At 39.1% G+C, this 25,390-nt stretch overlaps 1 protein-coding gene across 10 annotated transcripts in view; it reads right to left on the bottom strand.

Moving 5' to 3' along the window:
- Positions 1 to 25,390, bottom strand: part of Spidr (scaffold protein involved in DNA repair) — a 261,442-nt gene that overhangs the window by 184,363 nt on the left and 51,689 nt on the right. The window lies entirely within an intron of this gene.

Below are 25,390 nucleotides of genomic sequence, written 5' to 3'. Positions count from 1 at the left end.
CCATATATACAGAAATCTCCAAAGTAAACTAATAAACACTACCTAAAAGTCTAAGAGCAGTCAATACCTAACAATCATGGGGATGGATGGTTATTTCTTAGCTTTTAAATTTCAATGAGTAGATAACATTCATTATTTGCCACAAACCAAATATAAAGATATTGTCTCCTTAGGTATAAAGCATTTTAATTCAGCAAAGTAGCCACTAAGAATAAATAAATAAACTTGCTTTATCTGTCATAATTCCAACATATTTTCTAGAGTCCAGTTAGAAATCTTTAGCATTAATAGGAATTATTTAAGAATGTAATTGTCTAGCATTTTTTTTCTTACTCATATTTATGAAGTGGATTAGAAAAAAGAAATTTGCATCACAAGACCATCCTACAGGAGCTAATCACTGCTTTCTTTTGATGTTCTGTCTTTCTCTGACACAGGTTAAATATACTGGCTGGTTTTGTCAACTTGACCCTGGCCAGAGTTATTTGTGACAAAAGAACATCAGCTAAAAAATGCCCTCACCAGACTGGCCTTTGGGGCATTTTCATAATTAGTGATTAACAGGGAGTGCCCAGACCATTGTGGGTGATGCTGTTTCTACTAAGTAGTCCTGGCAGTGTATAAAAACCAGATCCAACAAGCCAGTGAGCAGCATTACTACAAGGCCTAGGTATTAGCTCTGCTCTTCAGGTTTCTGCTTGAGTTCCTGCCTTGACTTCCTTACTCGAAGTATTGTGAGGTGGGAGTGTAAGTGAAATAAGCCTTTCTTCCCCAGGTGACTTTTGGTCACTTTTGTAATAAGACACTTTTGCTGTCTTATTACAGCAATAGAAATTTTCATTTTCATTTCATTTCAATTTCATTTTCATTCCAGCAATGGAATTTTATTTTCATATTACTTGGTTTTACAAGTCAATTCCATGTTGTCCTAGTTTTAGTAATAATTTATCCTTCAATATTTGGATTTCACAGTTTCTAGCAGCCTTCTATAATTTACTATGTACACTAAAGCATAAATTTCCTAAAAGTGTACTTCATCATGAGTTAAATGGGACTTCTATAAACATTTATTTCAAACATATGTCTGTGTCCCATCCTTAAGAGTCCATATTCATCCCTGGTAATGCAGGAAGCACTGAAAACAGGAAGAATATTCAAGCAGCAGAGTCTGTGAGCATGTGTGAGCTCCACAAGAAGAGCAACAGATCCAAAAAGTCTGGGCATGGAGGTCTTTTCCGAGACAGATACTCCAGCCAAGGACCACTCATGGAGATGGCCTGGAACCCCAGCACATAGGTAGCCTGTGGCAGTTCAATATCCAAGTGGGTACAGAAAGTGCTAGAGTTTGCTAATGTAGACAGAGGCTTACTGCACTGGGTCTTTTTTGAAATTATATAATTAAGTACTTGTGAAGAGCCTTTAAAATTACATTATCCATCCTGTATCATTTAAGAAATAGTTCTGGTACATACCTTCACAGTTTTCAAAAGACAAAAACAAAACAAAACAACCTTTGAAAAGAATGAAAAGCATGGTTCTATTGCCTTTCCATACTTGTAGTTCTAAGTCTAAGTCATGGCAGCTACATAATTAATAAGCACTAGAAGTACATGCTTTCCTCACAATACTTCTGCATAAATACTGAAAATAAGCCACAAAAGGAACCAGAGCATTTTAAACTGAAAAGGATGATACATGATACCTTTTGTATTCCTTGAGAACTGTACATCTAAATAATTCAACCTTTTCCTTATGAGACGTCCCCCCAACCCCTTCGGGGATTGAATTCTTCATCACTTAGCTAACTCTGAGCATTTTTTTTTTTAAATTAGAAACTCTACATAGCCCAGGTATACTATGAACTGTAATGCTCCAGCCTCAACTTTTGAATAGCTGGGATTTTAAGACTGTACCCCTAAGAATGGCTGAGAAAGTTTCTTTAGAATAAAGGTTTTCATTTCATTCTAAAGCAAGATCTCTCAACCTCAGTTCTACTGCCAGCTATTGTTAGGACAATATGAAGGTCATGCACTGTGGAATGGTTAGTAATATCCCAGGCCTATACCCACCAGATAATAGTAGCACATGCTGAACAAGTCATGACAATGAAAACATTTCTAGACATAGCCTAATGTTTACTGGAAACAAAAGTACCCTTGTTGTAAATAAAAAAAAAAAAAATAAGTGTGAGACTATATAATATTTATTATTATTGGCCCTAAAATTATCATGGCAGTATTATTTAACCTACTATCACAAATAATGGCACCTGTTAGATTTTATAATTGCCTTATGTATCTTGTGGCGGGCAGATATTTCATCTACACTGGCTCAATAACCTCACCATCCATCTCCCAGCCCCCATCCAATGGCATCCGCCTTAATCATCCTCATCTGATCTACCTTCCATCCATAATCCCACGGTACTTGCTTGTATTTTTCATCTTGGCCTTTTTGCACCATTACTGGAGTCCTTCCTCTTGGTCCACGTGGTTTTTTTTCCCCACACTAATCCACTGTGGGGTCTTTCCTCCCCTCTTCCTGTCCATCTGTTTCCCCATGATTCTCTTGAACCCAAAAGCCTGGGAACCTTAACCATGCCTACCCCATTCTGCCCTCCCCAGGTATAGGCTGTTTAACCAACCAAGATATAATGACTTGGTAAAGTTTACACAATAAGGATAGGTTTACACAATAAGGATAGGTATATGTGAGAATGAGCTCTTCTGAGCAGGGATAAGATGGGGGGCATCTTTAAAATACACAGTACCAGGCCAACCCTCAACACACCATTATTAAGAACCACTGTCCTAGAAAGGGACACAGCTTGTGCTATAGACTCATAGGCAAATGTGAAGAGGATTCAAAGTACATTGGAGGTAGGATGGAGGCTGAACTCAATTCCTTATAAAACACTGCAGTACAAGTATTGCAAGAGAAAATTTACTTTGGTTCAAAAAATCACTAAGAGCAAAGCTCAGAGGACAGAGACGAGGAGAAGTAAGAGTTTACTTCCCAAGATCTGTCACATGGAATAGAATGCTAGGTATTCTCATTGAAGACAGGGAGAAAGGACAGTCCAAGCAGAAAGAATAGTGTGTGATCTAAGGGAATACAAGACAGGCAGGGAAACAGTAGCAAGAGACACAGCTGTTTAAGTGTTTACACTACTGGGCAGTGGATACAGCGTTGTTCTGACTTTTTAAGCAGAAGCTTATAATATCAAATGCTAATGTGGAAGGATTAGCAAGACAACATTCTGAAGAACAGACTGTGACATAAGAAAGTGAGAGGACTTATGCCAGCATAAGCCTACCAGAAGGCTGCTCAATAATCAGAGCAAGTCATAAGAGAATTTGAGTAGACTGGGAACAGGGACAGGTGGATGTGAAAGAAAGCCAACAACAACAACAAAAAAAAAAAAAATCCAAGTACATGGAGGCCTCTTCTACTGGGAATGAAATGTGGATATGAAGTCAGAAGACTCTATGTATCACACGTGAGCAAGAAATGAGTGAGGCTGCATTTGTGCAGAAGGGATTTTAGGAACTCAGGTGTGGATGGGCAATTCTAACAATGAGTTTGATCTTGATACACACACGTGGAATTCATAGGACAAACTGGCCATCATGAAGCTGTGGCTTGGGTAGAAGATACACCTTTGGGAATCCAAAGATTAGGAACAATCTGTAAAAAAAGAGAGACTACCCAAGGAAAGTACATATCTTTGAGAAGAGAAGGGCCAGTCTAGCAACTTGAGAATATTAAAAACACTTAAGCTGACTTGTGGCAAGGAAGACAGTGTAAAAAAAAAAAAAAAAAAAATGGTTTTCATCTGACAAAAGAGAGACTGCAGATAGAAAAAACCCAAAAGACCTGGTGACAATATGTTTGGAGAATAATTTGGAGGTGAGGTTTAAAAAAGCAGATCTGCTAATCCTCTTAGAAAGCTCATAGCTCTTGTATTTGCTTTCAATAGTAGAAAAGGTAACAAAAAGAAGCATTTCTTCAGCTTTACACAGCTAGTAAGATACTTTTAAAGTCACATCATAAAATCCACATAAATTTACTCAGCAAAGGACAGTAAATATTAAGAGTAGAGTAGGTAGTGTCTTAGAAATCAGGCATCAAGCATGATTTACTTATGGTTTATGCTGTCAATTGTTAAATGAGAAGTAAATTATATATTAGAATACAATGAATGTCTCCCATCCACACACTATCATAGCTGCTATAATTGATAAAACCCTTAGCTTGTTTTATATACTTACAGTAAATTGAAGAGGAGAAAATAAACTAAAATCACACAACAACTTGGGAACAATCCCAAACATAGTATGTATAGAAAAGAAAAAGGAACAAAGAAGTTCACTGGGGACAGGAATAGCTTAGATATTCTTTCCATATAGAATTTGACTCTGACAGGGTCCCAAGCCTTGACCTGCTGCCAAGTTACTACACTAAAAGCAAAGTATTTATTTAACTTTCCTTTGTTTCTTCATCTTCAAACTGGAGAGAATAATACTATATTAAATAATTAGCAAATGTTAGCTGTGCTTATATTTAAACTCCTGTGGTAGTTTAAATATACATTTTATATTTATTTTTATAAAGATTTTTCCTCAGTTTTAACACAAATTTCATACAATAAAGGGCAATGAAAAATTTAGTAAGTAATGTATTTGGTGACAATAAAAATAACATTGTCTTAGATGACCAAAGAAAACATGAATTCATCGTATCCTATTAACAGAACCAAAGTACAAACGAACATCTATGGGGAACAATGGGTAACCAACTTGCTTACATCCATAGAATCTGAAGAAGACAGATGAACTCTCCATGCATAAACACAGACAGAACCAAGATATTTAAACAGGCAGAAGTTGTCTTATACTGAAACTAACTGTTAGAAATGTTTACTCAAATTACTTACCTGAAAAATTCATTTCTATTTTCTTTACATCTGAATAACATTCCACTGTATGTATCACGTTTTTATTATTTACTAATCAGTTTGGGGATATTTAGGTTGTTTCCATTTCCTAGCTATTGTAATAGAGAAGCAATGAACACAGCTGTGCAGTGTGCAGAGTAGGCTATGGAATTTTTTGAGCATATGCCAAGTTGTGGTGTAGGTGGGTCAAACTGTAAATATATTTTTTCTTTTTTCAGAACTCTCCACACTAATTTTCATAGTGGCTGCACCAGTTTGCAATCCCACAAACAAGTGAGGGTTCCTTTGTTCATATCCTCACCAGCATTTGTTATTGGCTGTTTTCTTGACAGTGACCCTTGGGACTGGGGAGAAATGAAATCTCAAAGTTGCTTTGATTTACATATCCCTAAATTGCTAGGTATAATGAACATTTTTTAAGATCTGTTTTTCTTTTCTTCTTTTTCTGAGAACTCTGTTCCGATCTATAGGCCACTTTTTGAATGGGTCTCTGAAAGAAAAATAAAACTCTTTGGCTTTTGTGTTCTTTCTATATTCTGGATATTAATTATCTGTCAGATGTTGAGCTGGCAAAGACCCTCTCCCACTCTATGAGCTTCCTCTACACTTGGTTGATTGTTTCTTTAACTATACAGAAGATTTTTGATTTTAAGTTCCTATTTGTCATTTGGTAGCCTTAATGAAGTCTTGTTTGATCCCCAAAACTGCAGATCATGGTCCTACCATGAGCTAACGGCATGAGGATAAAAGCCCAAGGTCATTCTCTATCATTCAGCAAATTCCAGGGCATCTGACATTAATGAAATTCTGTTGCAAAAATAAAATGGTTATTTTTTTTAAAAAAAAATGCATTCATCTGATGTCCATCAGAAGAAAAAGAAAACAGGAAACAACCTAGGAACCTGCTACAGAGGGCCTCTGAAAGCCAGAAGAAGAAAACAGGAAACAAACTAGGAACCTGCCACAGAGGGCCTCTGAAAGCCTCTGCCCTACAGACTATCAAAGCAGATGCTGAGCCTGATGGCCAACTCTCGGGCAGAGTGAATGGAATTTTATGTAAAAAGTGGGAAATAGCAAGAGCTGGAGAGGACAGGAACTCCACAAGGAGAGCAACAGAACAAGAAAATTTGAACACAGGGAACTTCCCAGAGACTCATACTCCAACCAAGGACTATTCATGGAGATAACCTAGAACCCCTGCACAGACGTATCCCGGGGCAGTTCAGTGTCCAAGTAGGTTACATAATAATGGGAAGAGGGACTGCCTCTGACATAATCTGATTTTGGCCTGCTCTTTGATCACCTCCTCCTGAGGGGGAAGCAGCCTTACCAGGCCACAGAAGATGACAATGCAGCCACTTCTGATGAGAACTGATAGACTAAGATCAGAAAGAAGGAGAGGAGGACCTCCCCTATCAGACTTGGGGAGGGACATGCATGTAGAAAGGGGATGGAGAGGGGAGGAGGGAGGGGCTTATGGGGGGGATACAAAATGAATAAAGTGTAATTAATAAAAGTTAAATAAAAATAAAAAAGTAACAGATTACTTTCTTTGGCAAAGTTTTTAAGACAGCATAATACTGACTCTTGAGTAGTTATTAGTGATCACTCTTACACAGTTATAAAATTTTTCTTCCTTAAGGCTCATCCCAAAGTTACTTTTCTTGGCATTAAAGCCATGAATCCCAGTTTGGCATACTCGAAGGTCTCTGGAATGACTTCTTAAAGTTGGAGCAAGTGACAATACAGACAAGTGAAGCCATGTCTCCCTGTATTTGCTGACATTTATTACAACCCTTTGATGATAGATCACTGGTTTACACATACAGTATTATGACTTAGTGATTCAGCCAGTTCACAAAGGACCATGCAGGACACATGAAAACTTAGTGGCCTATCATCAAACATCCTCTTTCCACTACAGCCCTGAGCTATCTCTAGAAGGGAGAAGAGATGCTCATAAGTTACACTGAGTCCTTGCACCCAAACCCTGAGAATCTCTGCTGATTTGCTTTTTTGGTCCTGCTTCTAGATCTAAAACCTATCTGCTAGGGAAATCTCAAATACTAATGGACTGGCTGGGTCATATGACTCAAAATGGCAGAGCAGCATGAAACTGTCAAGTCTTCTATTCTAGGCTTACTGAAAGTTTTTTAAGTAACTTGGTATACAGCACTGGTTTCCAACCTTCCTAATTTTGTGACACTTTCATACAGTTCCTCATGTTTGTGTTGATCCCAACCACAAAATTATTTTCATTGATACTTCATAACTGTAATTTTGCTATTGTTTTGAATCATAATGTATAATGTAATCAGATATGCTGGATATATGATACACGAAGGGAAGTCTGATCTCCAAAGGAGGCACAACCCACAGGTTGAGGACTGCTGATATACAGGCCACATTAACACATCCAAGTGTCAAAAGTACTACCTCTAAAATTCAAATATGCCCACAAAGCATTATAACTTACTTTGATGGTATCTGAGACAAGGTACAACAAGTTATCTTTCATCTTAGAGGGTGTATCTACGCATGATCCATACCCCTAGACTCCACGAAGTTTAGCTCCTGCTTTAATTTGGTCTGATTTATTTCCCATCCCATGGCATACTTGCTATATCATATTCACTTGGTCCAATCTGCATTGTGCCATCCATGTATCAGATCACTAGTGAAAGACACCAAGATCACTATGAACTAAATGATGACATAGGAATGGAGGTTATCACAGTGACCTACTGTGTGCTACTGGACAGTGTGCTACTGGCCTTGACAACTGAAAGCAAATTACTTCTGGTGTGCTGTATAGATAGATATAAGGATGTTACATATCAGATTACATAGTATGTTAATGCGCTCAAGCTAGGAGACCCTGGTGAGTAGGAGAAATGCCTGGATTGCCTCCATATCTGACCACAGCACAGAATACAAGATCACTGGTGGGGGGGAGTAGAAGATATATTAACAGAAAGTCTTGCAAAGGTCTTCCCTTACTCACACTACAGTCAATTGGTAGTTAATCTGGCAATTTCAAAAAGACTGTGAAAAAGGTGAAGAGTCTTCTGCTTTCTTTACAAGTACCTATTTCTTACTTGTTAAAGAAGAAAACAAGGAAAGTCATGATATAGCGGTTGCAGTTGGAATGATTGTTTAAAATTACATCATAGGCTCTTAACGACTGAGCCATTGCTCCAGACCTAGAGAGGTTATTCAATTATAGCAGTCATTCTTCAGCTTCCACCCAGCTGCTACAAAGGCCTTATCTGTGGAAAAGCTAAAGCCATGGATTTTCTCACATTAAAGAAAACAATCAAACAAAAATCTTTGCTGGGATAAACAGGTTTCACAAGCTACAGCCAGTTACAGATCTGTAACCCACTTAGTTCACCTTTCCAAACCAAACATTTCCAACCTCAAGTGACAGTTTGTTGAGAATGAGAATTCATGTTCAGACAAAGGGTGCATTAAAAAGATACTGTTCATCTCCTCTGTCCCAAAGCACAAAGGCTGAAAGAGGAAAGAAAATGAGAAACATGAGGCAAAGGTACACCTAAGGAGAATAGATGGAGGGAGAAATTACAATGTTCTGGAAAAGAATCTGCTGAATCAAAGTTCATTGAGCAGTAGATGAGAGGGGAAAGAGCTGAGTACTGCCAAGGCCAAAAGGACTTCTCAGGTAAACGATGCAGAACTCTGCCTGACACAAGCACTCCCTCATTCCCTCAGCCTCTGTTTTTTTCTGCACTGATCACAGATGGACAAAAAGTAAAAGAAATGCTATACTATAGTGCTACACCCAGCATCGTCAGTGTAGAATATCAATAGATTGTGCTACTAGGTGGGAGATACACTTTCTTCAGAAATACGCTCCCTGGATGTCCCTAGCAAGTGTGTCCCCCCTCTCCTCCCCCCCCCACCAACTAAGTTAAAAAGACGTATTCTAAGATTTCTACGCTTTCTCGGTCGCGGTTGTGGGGTTGGATTAATGAGTCTTTTGATTTTTTTCTATGATTCTTGAAATAGCACAATTAACTATTCAAGGAAACATATTTTTGATAGATTACTAAAGCTTTAACAAGAATAGAATGGAAAAAAATAATTTTAAAAGAAGTAATGAATCAGATTCAGTATCAGAAAGCATTACAAGAATAGTGAAAAAATAATGGGCTCCTCCTTAGGAAAAGGGAGCATAGAAAAGTACAGCTGGTTCGAGCATGCCTCCCTTTGGCGTCTTGTTTCTAAGGAAGATTATAAATCTTTAGCAAGACATACGAGAGGATGGTTAACAAAGGTGTATTTAGACTTTGATACAGAGAAAGATTTTGGCAGGTATCTGACTTAGCTCCTGACTTTCCTCTTCACTGGTTAGCAATAATGAAACTGCAGTTTGAGGTTTTTTTGTCCTTTGTTTGCTCTGATCAAAAAGTTCCTAGGCCGAAATTTCTTGTGGGCACTGCTTTATGTTTGGCTACACTTTTGAGTTAAAATGTAAACTTTGTATTCTTGGTAAAAATTTAAGTGTTCCGGGAAGTATGCCAACTTTAAGGTGTTTCCCTATGTAATTACTATAAAATTATTAGCCTGACTTCAGCAAAATTGCAGCAGAATCACTCTTTGGTGTGGCCTCTGACTGTCAACTCGTCTGAAACTGTGCCTTCCTGATATCCAAACCTCTGATTCTCCGGCGGACGCGGGGAACCCGACTGGGCTGGTCCGTGGCACTATAGTGAGAATTTTGTAATATATTTTCATTTTAACCCTAGGAATGGGGAAATGGAGCTGCTTTGCTCTAACAAGGGCATGATTTTGCCAGTGGCAGATAATTTCTGCAAGTGTGTGACATTTGGAATTCTAGGGACTTTTCCAAGGATATATAAATGTCCCAATGATAGGTGGCTGGTTGATGGTTAGATGCTGTTGGCTGTTATTTGTCAAGAGGTTGTGTATAAAGAGGAGGAAAGAAATTAAATATCCTGATGGCACAGATCAAACTTGTCCCAAGAAATTAGAAACCCCTCATCAACAGAAAGTAGTCTAATGATAATAATGTTCCCTTTCCCTTCTATCCTTTTTTTTGTTCTCATATCTAACATGAGGGTATTGAAAGGGAAGAAGTGAAGGGGTGGAGAAGGGATAAAGAAAGAAAAAAGGACCCACAAAGTACAGGATACAAACTGGAATTTTGATTAAAACTGATGAAAACTATATACTCATACTGTTTCAAGGCGAATTTACTGGGACACAGCCCAGAGTACTTTCAAAGGCTGCCCTCCTCTGCCAGCCCCAGGCAAGACCAACAGGCACTCTCAGTCTGGTAAAAGTTGAAGGCTATCTGCTTAGAGCTTACCAAAAAACAAACACAACAGCCTGATAAAAATAAACTTATTCATTTACATAAACAAAGCAACAGAAAGACACAAGATATTGCTATGACTTGTTCTTCAAGGTTCGGGATTTGGAACAGAGACCTATTCACTATAGGCATGTTTTTACCACTAAGCTAAGCCTCCAGACCCATACACTATTTCTGGTTACAAGTAAGACTTCTTTTATATTCAAGGCAAAGACTGAGGAAGGGAAGAATTGACAAAGAAGCTGTTTTTTAAGAAGGCAGAGGAGCCTGCTCAATGATACACACCTATGATCCTAGCACTCCAGGAGGCAGAAGCAGGCAGATCACTGTGAGTTCAAGGCCAGTCTGGTCTACAAAGTGAGTCCAGGACAGTCAAGGCTACACAGAGAAACCCTGTCTCAAAAAAACAAAAAAATAAAATAAAATAAAATAAAATTGAAAAAATAAGACAGTGGAGTAATGGAACCATGTTGGCGTCCAAGAAAACAAAGGCAAAAAAACAAATCAAACATTAAAAAATACATTTCTCTTTAATAGATAGATAGATAGATAGATAGATAGATAGATAGATAATGTGTGTGTGTGTGTGTGTGTGTGTGTGTGTGTTTCAATCAGTGATAGTACACACCTAAAATACCAGCACTAGGGAGGCAGAGATAGGTGGATCTCTGCGCTCAAGACTAGCGTGGTTTACAGAGTGAGTCCAAGGACAGCCAGAGGTACATACACAAAGAAACTCTGCCTTGTGAGAAAAAAAAGTTTTTTTAATTTTTAAATTCTTGGGGAGAATCAAAACGACCCTGAGATTTCACCTTACACTCATCAGAATGGCTCAGATCAAAAACTCAAGTGACAACTCAGGCTGGAGAGGTTGCAGAGAAAGGGGAACCCTCCTCCATTGCTGATGGGAATGTAAATTTGTACAACCACTATGGAAATCAATCTGGCACTTTCTCAGACAATCAGGTATACTGCTTCCTCAAGATCCAGCTATAACACTCCTAGGCATAGATCCAAAAGATGTTCAAGTACACAACAAGGACATTTGCTCAGCCATGTTTGTAGCAGCTTTATATTCATAATAACCAGTACCTGGAAACAACCCAGATGTCCTTCAACAGAGGAATGGATACAGAAATTGTGGTACTTTTACACAATGGAATACTACTGAGCAATTAAAAACAAGGAAATCATGAATTTTGCAGGCAAATGGTGGGATCTAGAAAATATTGTCCTGAGTGAGGTATCCCAGGAGCACAAAGACACACATGGTATATACTCACTTATAAGTGGGCACTAGACCTATAAGATAGGATAAACATACTAAAATCTATACACCTAAAGAAGATAAACAAGATAGAGGACCAGGGGTAAGATGATCATTACTCACCTAGAAAGACAAAGGGGATCAACACTGGACAAAGGAGAAAACAAATAACAGGACTGTGTATCAAAGCAGATGCTGAGACCCATAACCAAACCCTCAGCGGAGTGCAGGGAATCATATGAAAGAAGGGGAAGTTAGTATGACCTAGAAGAGACAAGAGCCCCATCAAGGTCCAAATATATCGGGGCACAGGGGTCTTCTATGAGACTGTTTTTCCAACCAAGGACCATACATGGATATAACCTATAATCCCTGTTCAGACATAGCCCATGGTAGCTCAGTATCCAAGTGGGTTCCCTAGTAAGGGGGACAAGAATTATTTCTGACATGAACTCAATGACTGGCTCATTGAGTGTCCCCTCCCTGCCAAGGGAGGAACATCCTTACTAGGCCACAGATAAGGACATTGCAGCCAGTCCTGAAGATACCTGATAAGCTAGGGTCAGATGGAAGGATAGGAGGACCTCCCCTATCAGCGGACTAGGAAGGGGACAGGGAGGAGATGCAGGAGGGAGGGGAGGATTTGGAGAAAAAAAGGGACGGGGCTACAGCTGGGATACAAGTGAATGTATAAATTATTTTTTAAAAACCTCATCAAAAAAAATAATAATAATAAAATAAAATAAATTGTTGGGGAGGATGTGACCTTGAAGATGGTCTTGGAAACTCAGGACACAAAGTTTATGGATTTTATTATTTTAACACATTTTTCATCATTTCAATAGAAAGGAGTAAAAATATAGTTATATATCCTTGGTAATCAGCTAAACCTGAATTTTTAAAATAACATGTTTAGGACTTAAAAAAATAGAAATCTCAATACATGGGAGCTACTTAAGTTTAAGTGAATACGGCTAAAAAAATAAATCATCTAAAACAGGGCTCAATTTTTTTACATTTATGTCTTATTTATTTATTTATGGAAATGTGTGCATGAAGGAGTTAGAGGACAACTTGGCAGGTGTTCTTTCTCTGTGTCTCTATCTCCATCTGTCTCTGTCTCTGTCTGTCTCTCACTCTCTCTTTCCCTTCATCCCTACCCCTATGGAGGTCCCAGGGATTAGACTCAGATTGTCAGGCTTGCAGGCAAGCACCTTTACCTGGTGAGCCATCTCACCAGCCCTCAACAAATTTTTCTATGAAGGACCATATGTGCGTGTCACACTCAACTCTGCCACTGTAGCATAAGAACAGCCACCTACATCTTATAAACTTCACATGAATGAATGTAGCTGAACTACAGTTTTAACTGTATTTGTGAAGATAGGTGGGAGGCTGGATTTGGCCTGCAAACTAAAATCTGTCAATCCTATTGCTAAGTAATTGATTTTCAATAAGAAAATTTTTTAAACTTTTTTTCCTAGGTTGGAATAGAAAAGTGGGCAATTAAACAACAAAAGGGAACAACATAGATTTTTTTTCTTAATTACGCCACTTAACTTAATATTAACAACTAAAGTTCAATCACCTAAGTCAGAAGGATGAGTAAATTTTAAATTTTAACTTACTATTTACTATGACTTAAGTAAGTGCCCTCCAAGAGCCGTGGTCCCCAGATTATGGCGGAATCATGAAATGGATCACATAAGAGGTTCTGAGTCAGTAGCAGTTAGCTCTCAATAAAAATGTTTCATGACCTTCTATTATTCCTATTATTCTCTATTCTTCCCTAACAGGAAAAGAGCCAATGAATGCAAGAACAGTTCCATCCAGTCTAACCTGCTGAGTACGGTTATTGAGGTTAGTTGGAAACACATGAGTGACCCACAGATGACTGAAATGTCCTGCTTCAAGTTAATTTTTTTAGCCTCATATATAATGCAGTATAATCTGCAGTGGAGCAGGGGAAGGTTAGAATCTCAGTAGAGTCCCAGGACACACAAACTTACACCGAGGGAGTGTCAGTAGTCCTATTAGCAGACACTTAGCTGCTTTGGACAAAGTCTCCTGTAGGTTATCAAAGTCCCTCTTCTTCAAAATCAAAGTGGTAAGGTTATATCCAGAGAAAATAACAACACTGTGGTATCAAAGGACCTTTTTCTCTTCTTCTCTATCTCTGGTTCCTGACTTTCACCAAGAGGCTTGCTCCGCCACAGACTCCCCATTTACCATAGGAGCAAAAGTAACCGGGTCAATGGACTGCAGGCTGAAGTTACTAAAACTGTGATTCAAAACATACCTTTTCCCCTTTCTCCACATCCTCTCCAGCATGTATTATCACTTGAGTTTTTGATTTTAGCCATTGTGATGGGTGTAAGGTGAAATCTCAGGTTGTTTGGATTTACATTTCCCTGATAACTAAGGATATTTAACATTTCCTTAAATATTTCTCTGCCATTTGACATTCCTCTATTGAGAATTCTCGGTTTAGCTCTGTACCACATTTTTAAATTGGATTACTTATTTTGTTGCTTTTTAACTTCTTGAGTTCTTTATATATTCTGGATATTAGCCCTCTGGCAGATATAGGGTTGGTGAAGATCTTTTCCCAGTCTGTAGGTTGTCGTTTTGTTCTAATGACAGTGTCCTTTTGCTGAACAGAAGCTTTTCAGTTTCATGAGGTCCCATTTATTGATTGTTAATCAACAGCCTGTGCTGTTGGTGTTCTGTTTAGGCAGTTGTCTCCTGTGCCAATGAGGTCAAGGCTCTATCCCACTTTTTCTTCTAACCAATTTAGTGTGTCTGGTTTTATGTTGAGGTCTTTGATCCACTTGGACTTTAATTTTCTACAAGGTGAAATATTTGGATCTATTTGAATTTTTCAACATGTAGACATCCACTTAGACCAGTATCATTTGTTGAAGATGCTATCTTTTTTCCATTGTATGGTTTTGGTTTCTTCGTCAAAAATCAGGTATCTGTAGGTGTGTTGGTTTATTTCCAGGTCTTCTATTTGATTCCATTGATCCACCATTCTGTTTCTATGCCAGTACCATGCAGTTTTTATTACTATTGCTCTGTAGTACAGCTTGAGATGTGGAACGTAAACTTGTACAACCACTTTGCAAATCAATCTGGTGCTTTCTCAGACAATTAGGAATACTGCTTCCTCAAGATCCAGCTATATCACTCCTAGGCATATATCCAAAATATGCTCAAGTATACAAAAAGGACATTTGCTCAACCATGTTCATAGCAACTTTATTTGGAATAACCAGAATCCGGATACAACCCAGATGTCCCTCAATGTAGGAATGGATACAAAAATTGTGGTACATTTACACAATGGAATACTACTGAGCTATTAAAAACAAGAAAATCATGAAATTTGCAGGCAAATAGTAGGGACTAGAGAAGATCATCCTGAGAAAGGTATCCCAGAAGCAGAAAGACACACATGGTATACACTCACCTATATATTAGACATAATTAGACATATAATATAGGATAATCATACTAAAATCTATACACATAAAGAAGCTAAGCAAGGAGGAGGACCCTGGATAATATGTTCAATCTTCATTCAGAAAGGCAAAGGGGATGGATATTGGAAGAGGGAGAAAACAGGGAACAGGACAGGAACCTACCATAGAGGGCCCCTGAAAGACTCTAACCAGCATGTTATCAAAGCAGATGCTGAGACTCATAGCCAAACTTTGGTCAAAATGCAGGGAATTTAAGAAAGAAGGAGGAAAGATAAAGACCTGGAGAAGACAGGAGCGCCACAAGGAGACCAACCGAACCAAAAAATATGGGCTCAGGGGTATTTTCTGAGACTGATACTCCAACCAAAGACCTTTTATGGAGATAAACCCTGCAGAGTTGTAACCCATGGCAACTCAGTCTCCAAGTGGGAACAGGCGCTGTCTCTGACATGAACTCAGGGACTGGTTCTTTGACCACCTCCCCATGAGAGGGGAGCAGCCTTGCCAGATCACAGAGGAAGACAATGCACCCAGTCCTGATGAGACCTGATAGGGTAGAGTCAGAGGGAAGAGGAGGAGGACCTCCCCTATCAGTGGACTGGGAGAGGGGCATGGGAGGAGATAAAGGAAGGAGGGTGTGACTGGAAGGGGACAAGGGAGGGGGATACAGCTGGAACACAAAATGAATAAATTGTAATTAATAAAAAATAAATTTAAAAAATACACCTTTTCTCTTTATAAATCAGTTGTGTCAGGTATTTGTTAGAGTAGCAGAAAACTGACTAACACAATATCCACTGACACAATATAAATTTAGTATAATCCCAAACGGTGGGGGAAAAAAAGAAAAAAGAAAAAACCCTACTGCTTGCTCACTGTACTGTCATATTAAGAAGTGGCTAATATTTCCTTGCACAGGTTTTCTAATGCTTCATAAAAAATTACCATACTTAGTAGCTTTAAAATAGCACATGTTCATTGTCACAGGTTTTATTTAGGCCTTATCTCAGCAAACAGAAAGCCTGACACAGCATAGATGGGTCGTTACAGAGTTCCCAAGTTTATAACCAAGAGGCTAGCTGGGTTCCCTACACTTCTGGAGTTTAACATCCTTCCTTTTGGTTTAATTATTTGTGTGTGTGGATGTTTTGTTTTCTCTGCACAGGTATCTGTTCACCACTTGTGTAGCTGGTACCCTCAGAGGCCAGAAAAGGACGCAGGAGTCCCTAGGACCAGAGTTACAGATGATTGTGAACCACCATAGGGGTGCTGGGAATTAAAACTGGGTTCTGAGAAAAAAGAATCAATCTTCTTAACTGTTGAGCCATCTTTCCCTTCCTTCCCAAGATGATTTTCTAAGTTTATCTTTGTCACAATCTTCTGTCCCTTGCTTGTTCGGCTTCTTTGCTTCCAGTCAGTCAGCACTGTTCCATGATCTCCTCCATCTTCAAAGCCATCAAGCAATAGCTAATCTTTGGGCTACCCTAGCCATCCACAGATCCTTCCACTGGCCATTACAAAGGAAAACTTAACTCACCCAATAGCCTTGTATGATACTGAACAGAGAACAAATTAGCAACACTGAAGCTTCTATGGAGACACAAGTAGGAACTCCAAAACTAGATATGCGGGGCAAAATAGTTTGGAAACATACAAACTGTGGAGACTGTTAGTTTTTTCTTACTTTGAAGTAAAAAATTTAATTGCTTGTGAGTATAGTATTCATCTTAAAAATTAAAACAGACAACTAAGGATATATACAAAGTAAACAATCTTTTAATAGTACTGGTTTATATCATGTCATTTTAACTTCTAGGAAAAATGGATATCTCCTAAAATCCATTATGATTGCTTTTCTCAATGTCTAACCCTAATCAATTCATATTTAAAATTTATCTGATAAACAAAAAGATACATGGCTTACTAAAAACCAAACTTAGAGTAAAAACTAATTTACAAGAAACAGTTCAACTTTCACTAAAAGAAAAAAAGAAAACCAAATAGTAACAAACTGATTATCGAGACTAGGAACCGCAGTTTTAAAAGCAGGGCTTAGGTAATTGCCCAAACTAATTCCTAGGCTTTGCCTGGTACATACCTATATCTGAAGATCAGTCCCTTCCTGATTTACAGTCTTAGTTTAGAATTCTAAAAGATGGATTTAAGCCAGACTTTCAACACAATCAAATATGATTATATTACTGGAAACATATTAAACAATCATGGTTTGTGCCTACCATTAAAATTAAAACTCCTCTTGATATGAAAAATCAGTAATGCTGAACTGACTTCGTGGCTACAGAAAAAAAGAAAATACTAACTCCATTTGGCAAAGCATACAATGAAAGGGTCTGATGTACCTGTAAAAGAAAACCTCCAGCAAAGCTGCTGACAACTTTTAAACCGTGAAACTGAAAATGCTTTGAATGCCTGTCACCTCCAACTTGTTGGGAAATGATGCTAATTACTACTGTGTATATCCAATTCTTTTCACATTGTTAGGTAAAACTTGATTTGGATCAAAAAAAATGTACTCTGAATAAGGCTACACACTTAAGGATTCCACTTCTTTTCAAACGGGGATTAATTAGCAATTTAGGGGATTAAATATAATAATTTTTCATACAAATGTGATTATGTAAAAAAATACATAAATTTTTCAAGTAAGGAAAGATGCAACTTATATATAAAGAGAAAGCCAGGAAGCAAGGTGGGCCATCATGGTGGCTTCTTTTACACACAACACCCAAACACACACACTGTTCTTCTACCAGAAGTGGTCTTCCTCTTTCTTTCCTACCCTAACTGCTACTCAATACAAGTATGAGGAAAGAATATAGTTGACAACAGAGCCCAGTGGCTTGTGCATGCTAAGCAAATACTCTATCACCAAGCCCCAGCTCCAGCTGTGGTGCCATAGGCATAATTCAAGTGTCCTTCACCTATAATTCCTTTTTTCCAACTCAACATTCTGGGTAAATGTTACAGCTGAGCGTCCAGACAGTGCACTGAAGTTCAATCATTAGGGGAGGCTTCCTATACTTGCTATAGGAGCATATATTATAAGGGCTTTCTTAACCCACTAAGGATGGATCACTAGCACATACTATGATCGTTTCATTAATAAATTTATTTGTATTACAACTACTTTTCAGACTGTGAGCTCTTTGAAAGTCTGGCTTATATTTTATGTATCTGCCTAAGAATATAGTCTACCCTGGAGTAATCTACTGTGAAAAACTATGAGATACATAATCTTCACCATTATCCTCACTGAAAACTCCTCATCTGACTTAAACAGTGACAAGAAAGACTCTTCATTCACAGCATACCTTCTCCTCAGGTTCCAGGACCCCAGGGGCAACTTCTAAAGAACACTGAGGAGCTACACTTTGAATCATTTCTCAGGCTAACAGACAGGGAAACTGAAGGGGTTCCTTCTGCCTCATGAGATGAGCCATTTATACATGTCACATCCAAGAACAGCCCCTCCAAATAGACCAAATGATACAATTAAGCCATTACTTAACCTGTAAATTACTACACTTGTGCTAATCAGAACACCATAGCACCTGAGAAACAGGGGTCTAAAGGCTATGCTATGGACAATCCACTTGTGATTTCCTGATAGACTTTCTCAATTCAAATCATGATGAAATAGCCAGTTAGTGTCGCAATGCACTTACAGCTTTAGATAAAAACGTAAAGCACTCAAGACAGAAGTGGCTGGAAAGAAGAGCACACAGCAGTAAGTTGTTCCTCACAAGGAAATTGCAGCTTCTAAGATGAAGAGGAAGTTAGGAGGGAGAGTAAGAGTCTTAAGCACTTAAGAAAATACTGAAGAAACTAAGGTCTCAAATGTAACTGAAATACTAAGTTCAGATTATCCTTAATTATAAATATAAAACCTCAACAATGCACTTTGTAAAGACAGTCCACAAGTCAAATCATGTCTATGTAAACCTCATTCCATTAAGAAGTAGCTACCTATCTCCAACTGTATTTCTGATACAAATATTTTCTGGAAAGAAAAATATGATAATGATACCAACTAAATGGTGTCGGGGGAAATATTCTCCCTTATTTGCTCCTGCCACTGTAAAAATCTTAAGGTAATGTTTATCTTCATTTTACAAACACCTGAAAAAAGTATCCTCTTCAGCTATAATCACTACCACCACCAAAGCCTCTCTTCCAGTAAGCTTTCAATCTCTATATGATGAATGGCTAGCTTCACAGAAAGACTGTTTTCCATGTGCCTAGGAAATGTACACTAGTTAAAAAATACAACACCTGTCCTTTCTCTGGCAATACAGCTGTAATGTTTCCATCATAAGGTTTGAATAACTAGTAAAAAGTTATTTCTAGTCTCTTCCTCTGTAGATACTTGAACCTCATAGAAACATCCATATGTGTACATATACACATATATAATTTATTTATATTTATTTTCCTTTACAGCTTCAGAAGGGAACCAGTATATCACAGAAGGAAAAACATGAGAATATGTATATGTGAGAAGGCACAATAATGAAAAGAAAAAAATGACTGTTGACATGACTGCATGTAACCTTTTCTGGAACAATGACTAATGGTTTCCATCCAGACTACATTAAAGCAGCATCTTTGTGAGCTCATTCTGTGTCTTCCTAACCACTGTTTAGATAACTAAAAGGCATTCAGTATGGGATGAACTGGGTTTTGTTGTTATGTTTGTTGTTGTTGTTTGTTTTTTGTTTTTTGAGAGACAAGATCTCATCTAGTTGCCCACGCTTGCCTTGAAATTCTGAACACAGGTGTTCTGATTCAGCCACCTCAGGGGTTGAACAATAGAAATATGACACTATGCCTGACTTTAACTAAATTAAAAAGCAGTAATTTATTCCCATTTACAAAACACTTCTTTATCTTATTACTTCATATAAATAATACAGTGCTAAAGGAATAATAATAGTTAATCTTCAATGTGAACCTGACTAGATTTGAATTGCCTGAGGCTTCATCTTTGGGTGTACCAATGAGGATGTTTCCAGCGAGGTTTAGCAAAAGAGGGAAGATTACCCTTTATGTTCATGTCACCATCCCATGGATTAGGGCTCCAGGCTGAATAAAAAGTACCAAAGAGAAAGTCAACCATGCACCAGGATTTACCTCTGTCTTGATTCCTGACTGTAGAAACAATGAGACCAGTCACAACATGATGCCACTACCATGTTTTCCATAACATATGTCTTCAAACAGCAGGCCATAATCAAACATTCCTTACCGTTTTTTTTTTCCCTCAAACACTTCTCTCAGAAATGAGAAACAAAGTAATGTAAGTATATACTACTACTGTAGAAATGACAAAATAGAAGTCAAAGGTTATGAGATCACAACACTAGTAATTTAATTACCTATATTTATATCATCATGGGCATGTAATCTACTTATCAGTTGCACTTTTTAAATACTTTGATCACCATGGCTCATTATTTCAATACTTCAAAGTACAACAATATTTTAAAAATGTGTGTAATAATAAGAGGGGCAAGATGGCAGAGCCGGGAGGACTCTCATTCTGAGCAGCAGCACAGCAGGACCAGCACAGTGGCCAGCAATCAGAACTCTCGGCCATAAAACACAGTCACTGTGTTTCCCAGGTGAGAGGATACCCCACGGTGGGGGATTCAATCAGCTTTTAACTCACCCGGCTAAACCGCGGAAGAGATCCGGGTTCCGCCAGACGCTTGGCTGCCGGCCGCCAGCCCCAGCCCCAGCCCAGAGCCACAAGCCAGTGTCTCTGGTCACGGTCCCAGACTGAACCGTGGGCACCACACAATCAGAGACTGGAATTTTCAGTCGAGAGATAACCCCAGGGTACAGGAAACGATTGGGACCGGCCTTAGGTCACCCAGACATCCCCTGGAAAAGACTCGGGCGGGTTCCACGGGCACCCCAGGAGCCAGCCCGGAGCCAGAGCCGTGGACCCAGGTTCCGGCACAGAGCCCTGCCTGCCTGCGCGCCTGATTCGCCGCCGGACATAGAAACGGCGGGTCTGATCTCAGAGCACTCAGCTCACCCCCAACCTGAAAAGGTCCCCGGAAAATTACCCAGCTTAGGGAGCCACTCAGGCTCCCAAAAGCCGCAAAGGCAGACACAGGCAGTTTCTGCACACCAGACAGCTGGCAGAGACTGAGCCGCCATCACACAGCTGTGCTCCAGGCACAGGCAATTTCTGCGGCCAGCCAGCTGGCGGACACTGAGCAGTGTGCACCAGGGCAAAAAAAGACACTAGGAGTCCGTGTCTCCAGAGAATCCACGGGGAAGGAAGGAAACTGTACTGATCTAAATCACCCAATCCTTCCCTAGAAAAAGTCTAGCAGTCTAGTGGGGCCGAGGCGCCAGCACTCAGCTGTGCTCCAGACACAAGCACAAACAGTTGAGGCGCACCTGATGTCCAACTGGGTCACAGCAGCTGATCATTAAATTTGCAACAAGAAACCCAGAAACAGGGCAGCTGCCCTCAGGACCTCCCTGCGTGAGAGGAGAACCCTCTCGACTAACAAAGACCACAGTTACCACTCAGGTCTATATCCCTGAGGTGAGCAACTCCTGAAAAAACACCAGCCATCCAGGGACTATACCCAAAAAGCTGAGAAGACATCCTTCAGGAAAAACCAGCTTTCTGCAAAGGCGATTCTCTCCACCACAGGATCCCCAGAAAGCACCAGAAAATAACCCCAAACACCTAAGATAACACAATGGGTAGAGGCCAGCGTAAAAGCTCAAGCAACAAAAGACAGAGCAATATGGCATCTCCAGAACCCAGTTACCCAGGGGCAAGTAGCCCTGGACACCCCACCATAACTGAAATCCAAGAAGATGACCTAACAAGTATGCTCATGAAGATGATAACAGAGGAAATAAATAAGATTCGTAAAGACATAGAGGAAGATAAACTCAAACAGAATATTGCCATCCGTAAAGAAATAGAGGAAGCTGCAGCCAAACAGTTTATGGCCTTTAGAAAGGAAATGCTTAAAACACTGAATGAAATGATAGAAACAGAGTTGAAGGAACTAAAAGAAAAACAGGAAAGTACAATCAGACAGGTGAAGGAAGTAAATAAAACAACTCAAGACCTAAAGATAAAATTGGAAAAATTAAAGAAAACACAAATGGAAGAAATAATGGAAAGGAAGAATCTAAGGAAGAAAACAGGAACTACAGAGGTAAACATAACCAACAGACTACAAGAGATGGAAGAAAGAATCTCAGGTGTAGAAGATACAATGGAAGAAATTGATGTATCTGTCAAAGAAAATGTTAAATCCGAAAAATTCCTGACACAGACCGTCCAAGAAATGCAAGACAATATGAAAAGACAAAACCTAAGAATAATAGGTATAGAGGAAAAAGAAGACTCCCTTCTCCAAGGCCCAGAAAATATTTTCAACAAAATCATTGAAGAAAATTTCCCCAAGCAAAAGGAGAGGCCAATTAGAATATATGAGGCCTACAGAACACCCAACAAATTTGACCAGAAAAGAAAATCCTCCCGCCACATAATAATCAAAACAGTAAGTATACAGAACAAAGAAAAAATACTAAAAGCTGCAAGAAAAAAAGGCCAAGTAACATATAATGGCAAACCCATTAGAATCACACCTGACTTTTCAACAGAGACTATGAAAGCAAGAAGGGCCTGGACGGATATCATGCAGACCCTAAGAGAACACAGATGTCAGCCCAGGCTACTATACCCAGCAAAACTCTCAGTCCTCATAGATGGAGAAAACAAGATATTCAATGACAAAAACAAATTTCAACAATACCTACAAACAAATCCAGCATTACAGAAGACACTGGAAGGGAAAATACAACCCAAGAAAGCTAGCTACATTCAAGAAAACACAGGAAATAAATAACCTCACTTCAGTAAAACAAAAAGCAACCAAGCACACAACCTGATCACCACAGCCAACATCAAAATCAAGAGATCTAACAGCCACTGGTCATTAATCTCTCTCAACATCAATGGACTCAACTCTCCAATAAAAAGACACAGATTAACAGAATGGATACGTAAACAAAACCCAGCAATCTGTTGCATACAAGAAACACACCTAAGACACAAAGATAGACATTACCTGAGGGTAAAGGGTTGGAAGACGACTTTCCAAGCAAACTGACCCAAGAAGCAAGCAGGAGTAGCCATTCTAATATCTGATAAAATAGACTTTCAACCAAAATTAATCAAAAGAGATGGGGAAGGACACTTCATACTCATCAAGGGAAAATTCCACCAGGAAGACATCACAATCCTGAACATCTATGCCCCAAATACAAGGGCACCCACATTTGTGAAAGAAACATTGATAAAATTTAAAGCACATATAGATCCACACACATTAATAGTGGGAGACTTCAACACCCCACTCTCAACAAAGGACAGGTCAACCAAACAGAAATTAAACAAAGAAACAATGTCTCTGACAGAGGTCATGAATCAAATGGACCTAACAGACATTTACAGAACTTTACACCCAAACACAAAAGAATTTACCTTCTTCTCAGCACCTCATGGAACCTTCTCCAAAATAGACCACATAGTGGGTCACAAAGCAAGCCTCAACAGATACAAGAAGATTGAAATAATCCCATGTATCTTGTCTGATCACCATGGAATAAAGCTGGACCTCAACAATAACAGAAATAACAAAAAGCCTACACACACATGGAAACTGAACAACTTGTTACTAAATGACAGCTGGGTCAGGGAAGAAATAAAGAAAGAAATTAAAGTCTTTCTAGAAAACAATGAAAATGAAGACACAACATACCCGAACTTGTGGGACACAATGAAAGCAGTGCTAAGAGGAAAGTTCATAGCACTAAGTGCCTTCAAGAAGAAATTTGAGACAGCACATTTAAGCAACTTAATGGTGGCACATGCTTTTTTTTTTAATTTTATTTTTTATTATTAGTTACATTTTATTAACTCTGTATCCCAGCTGTATCCTGCTCCCTTATTCCCTCCCAATCCTACCCTCCCTCCCTCATCTCCTCCCTGCCCCTTTCCAAGTCCACTGATTGGGGAGGTCCTCCTCCCCTTTCATTTGACCCTGTTTTATCAGGTATCTTCAGGACTGGCTGCAAAGTCCTCCTCTGTGGCCTAGCAGGACTGCTCCTCCCTTGGGGGTAGGGGGGAAGGTCAAAGAGCCTGCCTTTGAGTTCCTGTCAGAAATAGTCCTTGTTCCCCTTACTATGGGAAACCAATTGGTTACTGAGCTACCACGGGCTACATCCGAGCAGAGGTTCTAGGTTATATCCATACATGGTCCCTGGTGGAGTGTCAGTCTCAGAAAAGACCCTGTGCCCAGATATATTTGGTCCTTGTGAAGCTCCTATCCTTTCCACGTCATACTAACTCCCCTGCTTTCATATGATTCCCTGCACTCTGCCGAAGGTTTGGTTATGAGTCTTAGTATCTGCTTTGAAACACTGCTAGGTAGTCTTTCAGATGCCTTCTGCGGTAGACTCCTGTCATATGTGCAATGTACATCCCATTTGTCTTTCTAAGTGAGGATTGATCATCTTACCCTGTGTCCGCTTTCTTGTTTATCTTTTTTAGGTGTATAGATTTCATTATGTTTATCATATCGTATAGGTCTATATAAGCGAGTATATACCATGTTTGTCTTTCTCCTTCTGGGATATTTCACTCAGAATGATCTTTTCTAGATCCCACCGTTTCCCTGCAAATTTCATGATTTCCTCCTTTTTGATTGCTGAGTAGTATTCCATTGTGTAAAAATACCACAATTTCTGTATCCATTCCTCCATTGATGGACATTTGGGTTGTTTCCAGCTTCTGGCTATTACAAATAAAGCTGCTACAAACATGGTTGAGCAAATGTCCTTGTTGTGTACTTGAGCTAATTTTTAGTATATACCTAGCAGTGGTATAGCTGGGCCTTGAGGAAGCACTATTCCTAATTGTCTGAGAAAGTGCCAGATTGACTTCCAAAGTGGTTGTGCCAGTTTACATTCCCACCAGCAATGGAGGAGGGTTGGTGGCACATGCTTTTAATCCCAGCACATGGGAGGCAGAGGCAGGTGGATCTCTGTCAATCTGAGGCCATCTGGTGTTCATAGGAAGTTCCAGACCAACCAGAACTACATAGTGCGATCTTGTCTCAAAAAAAAAAAAAAAAAAAAAAAGCTAATACCAATTCTTCCTAAATTATCCCATAGTAAAATAGACTGAGCATCAAATCAAAAATACAAACTCCAAAATCTAAAACTTTCTGAGTTGCTGACAGGATACACTAAGTGGA

The sequence above is a fragment of the Meriones unguiculatus genome, chromosome 9 (assembly GCF_030254825.1).
Source record: "Meriones unguiculatus strain TT.TT164.6M chromosome 9, Bangor_MerUng_6.1, whole genome shotgun sequence".
In the NCBI taxonomy this organism is placed as follows: domain Eukaryota; kingdom Metazoa; phylum Chordata; class Mammalia; order Rodentia; family Muridae; genus Meriones; species Meriones unguiculatus.
This window is presented reverse-complemented; position numbering and strand designations above follow the sequence as displayed.